Consider the following 12,031-nt stretch of genomic DNA (forward strand, 5'->3'; position numbering starts at 1 on the left):
CCTTTGGATATCCTATGAAGACACATTTCTCCGATTTGGGTTCGAGCTTATCAGGTTGAAGCTTTTTCACATAAGCATCGCAGCCCCAAACTTTTAGAAACAACAACTTTGGTTTCTTGCCAAACCACAGTTCATAAGGCGTCGTCTCAACGGATTTTGATGGTGCCCTATTTAACGTGAATGCGGCCGTCTCTAGAGCGTATCCCCAAAACGATAGCGGTAAATCAGTAAGAGACATCATAGATCGCACCATATCTAGTAAAGTACGATTACGACATTCGGACACACCATTACACTGAGGTGTTCCGGGTGGCGTGAGTTGCGAAACTATTCCACAAATTTTCAAATGTACACCAAACTCGTAACTCAAATATTCTCCTCCACGATCAGATCGTAGAAACTTTATTTTCTTGTTACGATGATTTTCAACTTCACTCTGAAATTCTTTGAACTTTTCAAATGTTCGAGACTTATGTTTCATTAAGTAGATATACCCATATCTGCTTAAATCATCTGTGAAGGTGAGAAAATAACGATATCCGCCACGAGCCTCAATATTCATCGGACCACATACATCTGTATGTATGATTTCCAACAAATCTGTTGCTCTCTCCATAGTACCGGAGAACGGCGTTTTGGTCATCTTGCCTATGAGGCACGGTTCGCAAGTACCAAGTGATTCATAATCAAGTGGTTCCAAAAGTCCATCAGAATGGAGTTTCTTCATGCGCTTTACACCGATATGACCTAAACGGCAGTGCCACAAATAAGTCGCACTATCATTATCAACTCTGCATCTTTTGGCTTCAACATTATGAATATGTGTGTTACTACTATCGAGATCCAACAAGAATAGACCACTCTTCAAGGGTGCATGACCATAAAAGATATTACTCATATAAATAGAACAACCATTATTCTCTGATTTGAATAACCGTCTCGCATCAAACAAGATCCAGATATAATGTTCATGCTTAACGCTGGCACCAAATAACAATTATTTAGGTCTAATACAAATCCCGAAGGTAGATGTAGAGGTAGCGTGCCGACTGCGATCACATCGACTTTGGAACCGTTTCCCACGCGCATCGTCACCTCGTCCTTAACCAATCTTCGCTTGATCCGTAGTCCCTGTTTCGAGTTGCAAACATTAGCAACAGAACCAGTATCAAATACCCAGGTGCTACTGCGAGCATTAGTAAGGTACACATCAATAACATGTATATCACATATACCTTTGTTCACCTTGCCATCCTTCTTATCCGCCAAATACTTGGGGCAGTTCCGCTTCCAGTGACCAGTCTGCTTGCAATAGAAGCACTCAGTTTCAGGCTTAGGTCCAGGTTTGGGTTTCTTCTCTTGAGTAGCAACTTGCTTGCCGCTCTTTTTGAAGTTCCCCATCTTCTTCCCTTTGCCCTTTTTCTTGAAACTAGTGGTCTTGTTGACCATCAACACTTGATGCTCCTTCTTGATTTCTACCTCCGCAGCTTTCAGCATCGCGAAGAGCTCGGGAATTGTCTTGTTCATCCCTTGCATATTATAGTTCATCACGAAGCTCTTGTAGCTTGGTGGCAGTGATTGAAGAATTCTGTCAATGACGCTATCATCTGGAAGATTAACTCCCAATTGAATCAAGTGATTATTATACCCAGACATTTTGAGTATATGCTCACTGACAGAACTGTTCTCCTCCATCTTGCAGCTATAGAACTTATTGGAGACTTCATATCTCTCAATCTGGTCATTTGCTTGAAATATTAACTTCAACTCCTGAAACATCTCATATGCTCCATGACGTTCAAAACGTCATTGAAGTCCCGATTCTAAGCCGTAAAGCATGGCACACTGAACTATCGAGTAGTCATCAGCTTTGCTCTGCCAGACGTTCATAACATCCGGCGTTGCTCCTGCAGCAGGCCTGGCACCCAGCGGTGCTTCCAGGACGTAATTCTTCTGTGCAGCAATGAGGATAATCCTCAAGTTACGGACCCAGTCCGTGTAATTGCTACCATCATCTTTCAACTTTGCTTTCTCAAGGAACGCATTAAAATTCAACGGAACAACATCACGAGCCATCTATCTACAATCAAACATAAACAAGCAAGATACTAATCAGGTACTAAGTTTCATGATAAATTTAAGTTTAGTTAATCAAGTTAATTAAAGAACTCCCACTTAGATAGACATCACTCTAATCCTCTAAGTGATTACGTGATCCAAATCAACTAAACCATAACCGATCATCACGTGAGATGGAGTAGTTTTCAATGGTGAACATCGTTATGTTGATCATATCTACTATATGATTCACGCTCGACCTTTCGGTCTCCGTGTTCCGAGGCCATATCTGTATATGCTTGGCTCGTCAAGTATAACCTGAGTATTCCGTGTGTGCAACTGTTTTGCACCCGTTGTATTTGAACGTAGAACCTATCACACCCGATCATCACGTGGTGTCTCAGCACGAAGAACTTTCGCAATGGTGCATACTCAGGGAGAACACTTCTTGATAATTTAGTGAGAGATCATCTTATAATGCTACCGTCAATCAAAGCAAGATAAGATGCATAAAAAGGATAAACATCACATGCAATCAATATAAGTGATATGATATGGCCATCATCATCTTGTGCTTGTGATCTCCATCTCCGAAGCACCGTCGTGATCACCATCGTCACCGGCATGACACCTTGATCTCCATCGTAGCATCATTGTCGTCTCGCCAAGCTTATGCTTCCACGACTATCACTACCGTTTAGTAATAAAGTAAAGCATTACATCGTGATTTCATTGCATACAATAAAGCGACAACCATATGGCTCCTGCCAGTTGCCGATAACTCGGTTACAAAACATGATCATCTCATACAATAAAATTCAGCATCATGTCTTGACCATATCACATCACAACATGCCCTGCAAAAACAAGTTAGACGTCCTCTACTTTGTTGTTGCAAGTTTTACGTGGCTGCTACGGGCTTAAGCAAGAACCAATCTCACCTACGCATCAAAACCACAACGATAGTTTGTCAAATAGACTCCGTTTTAACCTTCGCAAGGACCGGGCGTAGCGATACTCAGTTCAACTAAAGTTGGAGAGACAGTCGCCCGCAAGCCACCTATGTGCAAAGCACGTCGGGGGAACCGGTCTCGCGTAAGCGTACGCGTAAGGTTGGTCCGGGTCGTCTCGTCCAACAATGCCGCCGAACCAAAGTATGACATGCTGGTAGGCAGTATGACTTATATCGCCCACAACTCACTTGTGTTCTACTCGTGCATATAACATCAACATAAATAACCTAGGCTCGGATGCCACTGTTGGGTTTCGTAGTAATTTCAAAATTTTCCTACGCACACGCAAGATCATGTGATGCATAGCAACGAGGGGGAGAGTGTTGTCTACGTACCCACGCAGACCGACTGCGGAAGCGATGACACAACGTAGAGGAAGTAGTCGTACGTCTTCACGATCCAACCGATCAAGCACCGAAACTACGGCACCTCCGAGTTCGAGCACACGTTCAGCTCGATGACGATCCCCGGACTCCGATCCGGCAAAGTGTCGGGGAAGAGTTCTGTCAGCACGACGGCGTGGTGACGATCTTGATGCACTACAGCAGCAGGGCTTCGCCTAAACTCCGCTACAGTATTATCGAGGACTATGGTGGCAGGGGGCACCGCACACGGCTAAGGAATAGATCACCTGGATCAACTTGTGTGTTCTAGGGTGCCTCTGCCTCAGTATATAAAGGACTAGAGGGGGGAGGCTGGCCGGCCAAGGTGTGGCGCGCCAGGGGAGTCCTACTCCCTCTGGGAGTAGGATTCCCCCCCCCCCCCAATCCTAGTTGGAATAGGATTCCTTGAGGGGGGAAAGAGAGAGAGGGGACCGGCCACCTTTCCTAGTCCTAATAGGACTAGGGGAAGGGGGGAGGCGCGCGGCCACCTTGGGCTGCCCCTTTCTCCTTTCCACTAAGGCCCATCAAGGCCCATATGGTTCCCGGGGGTTCCGATAACCCCCCGGTACTCCGGTAAAATCCCGATTTCACCCGGAACACTTCCGATATCCAAACATAGGCTTCCAATATATCAATCTTTATGTCTCGACCATTTCGAGACTCCTCGTCATGTCCGTGATCACATCCAGGACTCCGAACAACCTTCGGTATATCAAAATGCATAAACTCATAATATAACTGTCATCGTAACCTTAAGCGTGCGGACCCTACGGGTTCGAGAACAATGTAGACATGACCGAGACACGTCTCCGGTCAATAACCAATAGCGGGACCTGGATGCCCATATTGGCTCCTACATATTCTACGAAGATCTTTATCGGTCAGACCGCATAACAACATACGTTGTTCCCTTTGTCATCGGTATGTTACTTGCCCGAGATTCGATCGTCGGTATACCAATACCTAGTTCAATCTCGTTACCGGCAAGTCTCTTTACTCGTTCTGTAATACATCATCCCGCAACTAACTCATTTAGTTGCAATGCTTGCAAGGCTTTAATTGATGTGCATTACCGAGAGGGCCCAGAGATACCTCTCCGACAATCAGAGTGACAAATCCTAATCTCGAAATACGCCAACCCAACATCTACCTTTGGAGACACCGGTAATGCTCCTTTATAATCACCCAGTTACGTTGTGACGTTTGGTAGCACCCAAAGTGTTCCTCCGGCAAACGGGAGTTGCATAATCTCATAGCCATAGGAACATGTATAAGTCATGAAGAAAGCAATAGCAACATACTAAACGATCGGGTGCTAAGCTAATGGAATGGGTCATGTCAATCAGATCATTCTCTTAATGATGTGATCCCGTTAATCAAATAACAACTCATTGTTCATGGTTAGGAAACATAACCATCTTTGATTAACGAGCTAGTCAAGTAGAGGCATACTAGTGACACTTTGTTTGTCTATGTATTCAGACATGTATTATGTTTCCGGTTAATACAATTCTAGCATGAATAATAAACATTTATCATGATTATAAGGAAATAAATAATAACTTTATTATTGCCTCTAGGGCATATTTCCTTCATATACCATTCTAGTTTTTGTTGCCAAATCAAGATAGAGACACAGTTCAAATAATATTTGTTCAAGACAAGGCAGAATAGACAGAATATAAGTGTGGGTAACTATAGAGCAATAACAACACTAGTAATGTGCATGACATGAGAACATAACTGTTTATTCAATTGAAACTGAAATCAACATAGAGCAGGTTACGCTAGCAAACCAGTTAAAGAAACAGGTTTAAAACATACCTGTTGTGCCATTGGAGTTTCAATTCCATCCTTCAAATTTGAAAATAGTTGGTATGAGTAAATACAGTCATGCAAGAGCAAAGGAGTATGAACCATAGCTACAGAACCTGACTTGGGAACAAATCTTCTTCTCCTTTAAGCGTTGAGTTGGGATTCGGAGTGGTGGTCCTCGTGCTTTGGGCACTGCAGTTCCCTTACTAACTGCTCGTGTTTGGGTGCTCTATGGTGGAGACTGTGCTGTGTCAACTGGAACTGGGTTACTATCTGCTGGGGTTGGGGTTAGAAGGGGTGTAGCTGGTTCTCTGTCCAACTGGGTAGGGGTACAATCTCTGAGAGTCTGGGTTATGTGTGGTGGATCTGGTCCTTGGGCAAGTACAACCGTGGTTCTATCTGCATCAACTGGTAGCACTATCTTTTCTGAAGACCGTGTTGTTACTCCCTTAGATACTGCCATCACACTCTCCAATTCAAATGGCTGATAAAACAAGAAAAGTAATTGAAAGTATAGACATTGTATGATAGACAGGTGCAATGGATAGTGGGGAATAAAAGAGGGCATGAAATAATTCATATTTATGTTGTCTAACCAAACAAGATAGCATGACACAATTTCACATATATGATGGCTAACTAAACAGGATAGCATGACATAATTTCACATTATGATGGCTAACTAAAAAATATGGAAAGACATAGTTCAAAATATGAGACTATGTAAACAGGATGACATGACATAACTATATAATGTGTTTATTAAATAGGTTGGCATGCCATAATTCACATACATTCATGGATAGAATGCCATAATTCAAAATATGATGACTGTAAACACTAAACATGATGAGATGATATAACTATATGATGTCTTTATTAAATGGGTTGCCATGCCATAATTCAGATAGATGATGTGTATGTACTATGTAAACATGATGGCATGATATAATTCAAATATATGATTTATATAGTAAGAAAGTAAGCAGATGGCAATCCATATATGATGTAAAAACTAAGCAATGCAAGACAACATGCATGACATGGGTAATATAACCCTGCCAAGTTTGAGCATAGACCTCAGGGGGAAAATAGGACTGGTCATCAGTCTCTGAATCCTCCTCCGAGGAGCTCTCTGTAACCAGCAAGATGTCTGCTTTAGCAGGTAGCATTGTCTGCTCTGAATACCTTGTTTTCATTCCAGATACTTCCATCACTGCTTCAAATGGCTGATGCACAGGAAGAGTAGTTGAATATACAAATGTTGTCGCCAAATGGAACACGTAATACAAAAAAATGATAGCATGATATAATTCACATACATGATGATTGGCTAAACAACATGGCATTGCATAATTCACATATATAATGTCTTGCAACAAGATGGCAATGTATAATTCACATATATAATGTCTTGCAACAAGATGGCAATGCATAATTCACATATATGGTAATTAGACACTGAACACGTGGCATTCACACAAAGCATGTCTAAACTAATCAAATGACATAGCAATGCGAGACACCATACGCACGATATGAGCAACATAACCCTGCCAAGTTAGAGCATACACCTCGGGGGGGGGATAGGACTGGTCATCTATCTCTGAATCCTCCTCTGAGGAGCTATCCGTAACCAGCGAGATATGCGCTTCGTCAGATAGCATAGTCTGCTCTGAAGACCTTGTTTTCACTCCAGAATTTGCCATCACCGTGTCAAATGGTTGATGCACACGAAGAGCAGTTGAATGTAATAACATTGTTGACAAATGTAATATGTAACAAAAAAAGGATGGCCTGATATAATTTACATATAAGATGACTGGCTAAGCAGGATGGCATTGCAAAATTCACATATATGATGCCTGGCTAAACAAGATGGCGTTGCATAATTCACATAAACGATGAATACACTAAACAGATGGCATTCGCACAAAGGATGTCTAAACTAAGCAGATGACATAATTGATGTATAAAGTAAGCAATGCAAGACACCATATGCATAATATAACCAACATCAGCATGCCAAGTTAGAGCGAAGACCTCAGGGGGTAAATAGGAGTTGTCTTCTCCTTCTGAATCCCCCTCAGAACAGATATCTTCCTCTCGATTACAATCCGAAATGCGTGGAGGGGGGCTGCCTTTGCGCCTACCATGGAGCGACGTCTGCATGAAATTTTATTGCCACACAAGGCTCGTCTCTTTTGCTCTACATGTTCAGTTCCATTGTTTACAATAACTGTCATGCATAGGAATAAAACATAGTGAGATTATGTAAGGAGTGCATGCAGAAATCCAGAGTGATGGTAGCAACCTGTGGATAGACCCAAAACCAATAATAGTAGGCAGATAATGGCTTCAGTTAAAAATACAGATAATGGCTTCTTTACTGTTTGTTTCCCACCCAACATGAAACTCATAGTAGACACCAGAGATTAACCATATAGTAGATAGATACTATTGATAGCGGCCCCGATATGTACCCCACAACCATTTAAAAACTCAACTTTGACCATTAGTTTGGAGCTGACTCAGAGTCTAATCGGTGAACAGGACGATAAAGTAGCATGTAATATTAAGCGATGCATAACGTAAGCAGACATGAAAGATTGCGACCTCTCTTGCGGACCCTTGTAGTCCTCAAGGTCATCTGCTCGGTTGATGATGGTAGTGCAGTTTTCATGGCTGCCAGCGGCGGGGAAGAAGATCTGAGGCGGCAAAAGACAGTCTGGAGGCCGGATCCCTGCTGTGCTGGACCCTTCTGTCGTTGGAGCAGCTGAGCTGGGGTGGACGACGGCGCAGCAGGAGCGGGACAAACCACGCAAGGTTTTCTTTGACAACTATCTGTAAGAGAAGTAATTCTGTAAGGGCTCATTTGAATTGGAGGATTTCAACAATGTAGGGATAGGAAATAGACAGGAATAGGATAGGAATGCACGTGCAAAACAGAGAATTTAAAAACACAGGATTTCTGCCAATCTGGGTGTTTGATTCACAACATTTGGAAGATCACAGGATGCAAAGAAGCATGGTGAGATTAAGTCAAACCACAAGAAAATGTACGGTTATAATGCTATTATGCTACTATATCTTAGTCTTGTGCTTCATGAATAGGAATTTGAAAAGGAGGAAAGTGAAAATTAAAATTCCTACATTTTTTCTTTCAAGGAGACACTAAAGGAACAAATCCGTGTGCTCAGTGGACAATATATATAACATGTAGAGTAAAAAAGAGATGCAACAAGTCTACAACCTCTTTGGCGAAGCCATGTTGATCTCAGCGTGATTGGGTTGGCCGGTGAGGATGCTCCGACTGACTTGGCTGTCGGAGGAGGGGAAGAAGATCTCAGGCGTCTGGAGATGGAGCCCGAGGTACTGCTCCGCTGTGATGGAGGGTTTCGTCGTTGGAGCAGCTCCGATGAGTTGTACGATGCCGAGGCTAAAGCAGGACAAGAGAGACAACGAACCACGTTAACCTGAGTGGAATTCTAATAGCATCTCCAATACATGACGTAAAATACATAACCACAAAGTGCTAGATGTAAAATACATCAGCCGCTCATTTCTGAACTTAACTGTCGAAACTGAATTTAACTGTCGAAACTGAACTTAACTGTCGAAACTAAACTTAACTGTCGAAACTAAATTTTGCTGTCGAAACTGGACGCACTAGCAAGGTGAGGCTACACGTCGGTCGACTGACTTTTTCATCTCTGGTCAGTCGATTTTGCAGCTGTTGGATACGAAATCAAGGGCCTGCAGTTCATCTTCAACCTCCACCCCCCTGAGCAGGCCAAACAGCAGCGCCCCGCCGCCCGCAGTGCGCCGCCCTGCCCGCCCCGAAAACACTCCCCACCGCCGGTCCGCCGCCGCCCCGGCCATTCCTTTAGGCCCCTCCCGTGCCGAGCTTTTTCTCCGGCGATCCCCACGCCACCGCCCCGCCACCGCCCCGCCACTGCCGGCGACCACCGCCCCCATCCTGAACCCTAAGATAGATAGTGGGGTACCTCTCCGCGAGTCCCCCTCCCCGCTGCGGCTGGTTCTTCCTTCACCCCGGCAACATCGGAGTGAAGTGTAGCTAAATCGGAGCAGCATCGCAAGCAAGAGGAAGAGCGAGAGCAGCAGTGCGAGCAAGAGCAGACCAGGCAGGGGACCGATAGCAAGAGCAGAGCAGCAGCGCGAGCGATAGCTAAAGCAGCAGCATGTCCTACTGATGTGGACGTCGCCACCGAGGGAGCGATGCCGTGGAGGAAGTGGCCGGCGACGCCGCCGTGGATGGAGCCGCGCCGTGTCGGCTTGGGACCGAGCGCCGGCAGCACCGTGAGATCGAATCAAGAAGAAAATGCGGCGATTAGTGTACAACCTCTTTGGTGGCGCCGATTAGGCCGCAAATTCATCCGAGGAAACGGTGATGATGATGCTCTTCCGGTGGTGCAGGTGAAGATGGCGGTGTGGGAATGGAGGTGGCGCGAAAGAAGAGGGGGACGTTGGGGCAGCTCCTTGGAGGTGGAGCACGGGGTGGCAGAACCGGCAGGACGATGAGATCGACGACGGATCCTCATCCGGTACGATGGATGAGGGACGTCGAGGTGTTGTTGTGGACGACGTCATCGGGGAAGAGGCTCCGGCTGGGTGGCGGACGGAGCAGGGTGTGGGGTTTCGTCACGGGTTTTCGCGGCCTTTGTGTACGAATGGGTGGGCGGATGGGATGGCAGTGGGGAACCATGGCTTAGAGACGCGCTTGTTCGAAATGTGGGGTAAGTTACGAAAGTACCCCCACCGATTTGAGGCGGTTCTTTCGGTTCAGGGGTACCACGGGCATTTCGCATGTCGGGATTTCACAGGAGGTGGGAGTTTTTGCGCGCGTTGTAATTTCGTAATATCAAGGCGCGGGTTGAGATGGAGGGAGTTGTCGGAGCACAACGAGACAAAGATATATCTGAAATATTTCGGGCTAACAAGGCACGGGTTGAAATTTCCGGACAAGCCTAACGTGTACTGTACCAAATCAATGCGCCCTACAAATGTCATTCAAATCTCTGAATTCATGTTATGTTCAATTAAAATATTTCGCTACGTGTATAATGCATGCAACCTACTACTCAAATGAACGTTTTAGTGCATTCCAAACGTATATACTACCGCTTCAATATGAACTAAATTTGAATTCATTTCTCTATTTAAATAAGATCTATAGTAATGATTGTTGTGAAGTCAAAGCATTTGAATTCGTTTCTCTGTTTTAATAAGATCTGCAATCATCATTATTGTCAAGTTAAACCATCGTTTGTGTATTATCTTCACAGCACACCACATGATTAGTCTCGAGTTACATATGAACTATGTGTACTATATGAACTCGAACTAGATTTTTTGAATCCACTTTATTTTGATTTCAAATCACATTACATTTCTAGCTCTAGCTAGATCTTCATAATCTAAACCATGTCTCATAAGTATAATGTGTTTATCACATTATGTATGGTGCCCTGCCCCATACGCCTACAAGTATTTAGATGTGAGTTGCAAACACCACACATTACCACAAATTCAAATAAAATGTGAGAATGTTCGATATATAGTATTGTTTAGATTGTTCGATATTTAGTTGTAAGCTGCAAACGCCACACATTATCACAAATTCAAATAAAATGTGAGATTGTTTAATGTATAGTATGGTTTAGATTGTTCAGAATTTAGCTGTGAGTTGCAAACACCATGCATTATCACATTATGGTATAACATGTGCACAACACGTGTATCACCGCTATATTCATGCATGCAATGTTTAAAACACTATGATCTCCTATTCAAATATATGAATCCGCTTTCATATCAAATTATGATCTTTGTTAGTCTCTTACACCCACACAATCCTCTAACATTTGTAGCTACCACTAACTTTCTCTCGTGCATGCACACGCCCTCCTCGCCCTCCCCCTCCCTCGGCATTCTATCCACCGGGCACATTCATTTTTTTCTTTAGGTCGTTCTCCCAGAGTCTCCACAACTCCTTTCCGACAGACACCGATCGATAAACCTCTCCAGCGATGCCTGCCTACAACATACACACACACCTTCAATCTCCTCCTTTATGTGTCCTTGCCTCGTGTCTCTCATACAGTCAGACACACGTGTAAACTCTCGCCCCTCTTTTCATCGCTCTCTCACAACCGCACACTCCTCCCCCTATTTAGCTAGTAGTTGGGCCTCTCGCACCACCTCCTAGCTCCATTCTCTCTATCTATCCGTCTCGCTGGGCCTTATTAGCCTCTAACAAATGGATGTACACCGACCGATCTCTCGCTATACATATAGCTAGCTAGGTCCTTATAACTCGTTTTTACCCACACGTCAATCGATCTACCTCATTAGTTGTGTCTCTCCCTTCCTTCGACAAACAACAATTGATCTACCGATCTAGTTAGGTTTGCTTACCAAACACATGGTTCCCCTTCATCATCCATGGATGCGTCCCGACAGATCTATCACGCACAGGCACACACAAAAACACATCCCCACTCTTATTGATAACATTGCAGTTCCACCCTCATTTTGTCTAGCAGGCCTCTCCCACCATCTTCGAGAAGCAACTCCATCACCCATACAACACTCTACCCCTCTCCCTCCCTCTCCCTCCCTCTCTCTCTCCTCTATCTCTCTCCCATCATATTTCCCGTCCTTCAGTTATGTATGGATGTCGACCGATCTCCCTCAACACATAGCTGGGTCTCTCCTTCTCAACACATATACGAGTCATTC

The sequence above is a fragment of the Triticum urartu genome, chromosome 1A (assembly GCF_056163025.1).
Source record: "Triticum urartu cultivar PI428250 chromosome 1A, HENAU_Tu73, whole genome shotgun sequence".
NCBI lineage: Eukaryota > Viridiplantae > Streptophyta > Magnoliopsida > Poales > Poaceae > Triticum > Triticum urartu.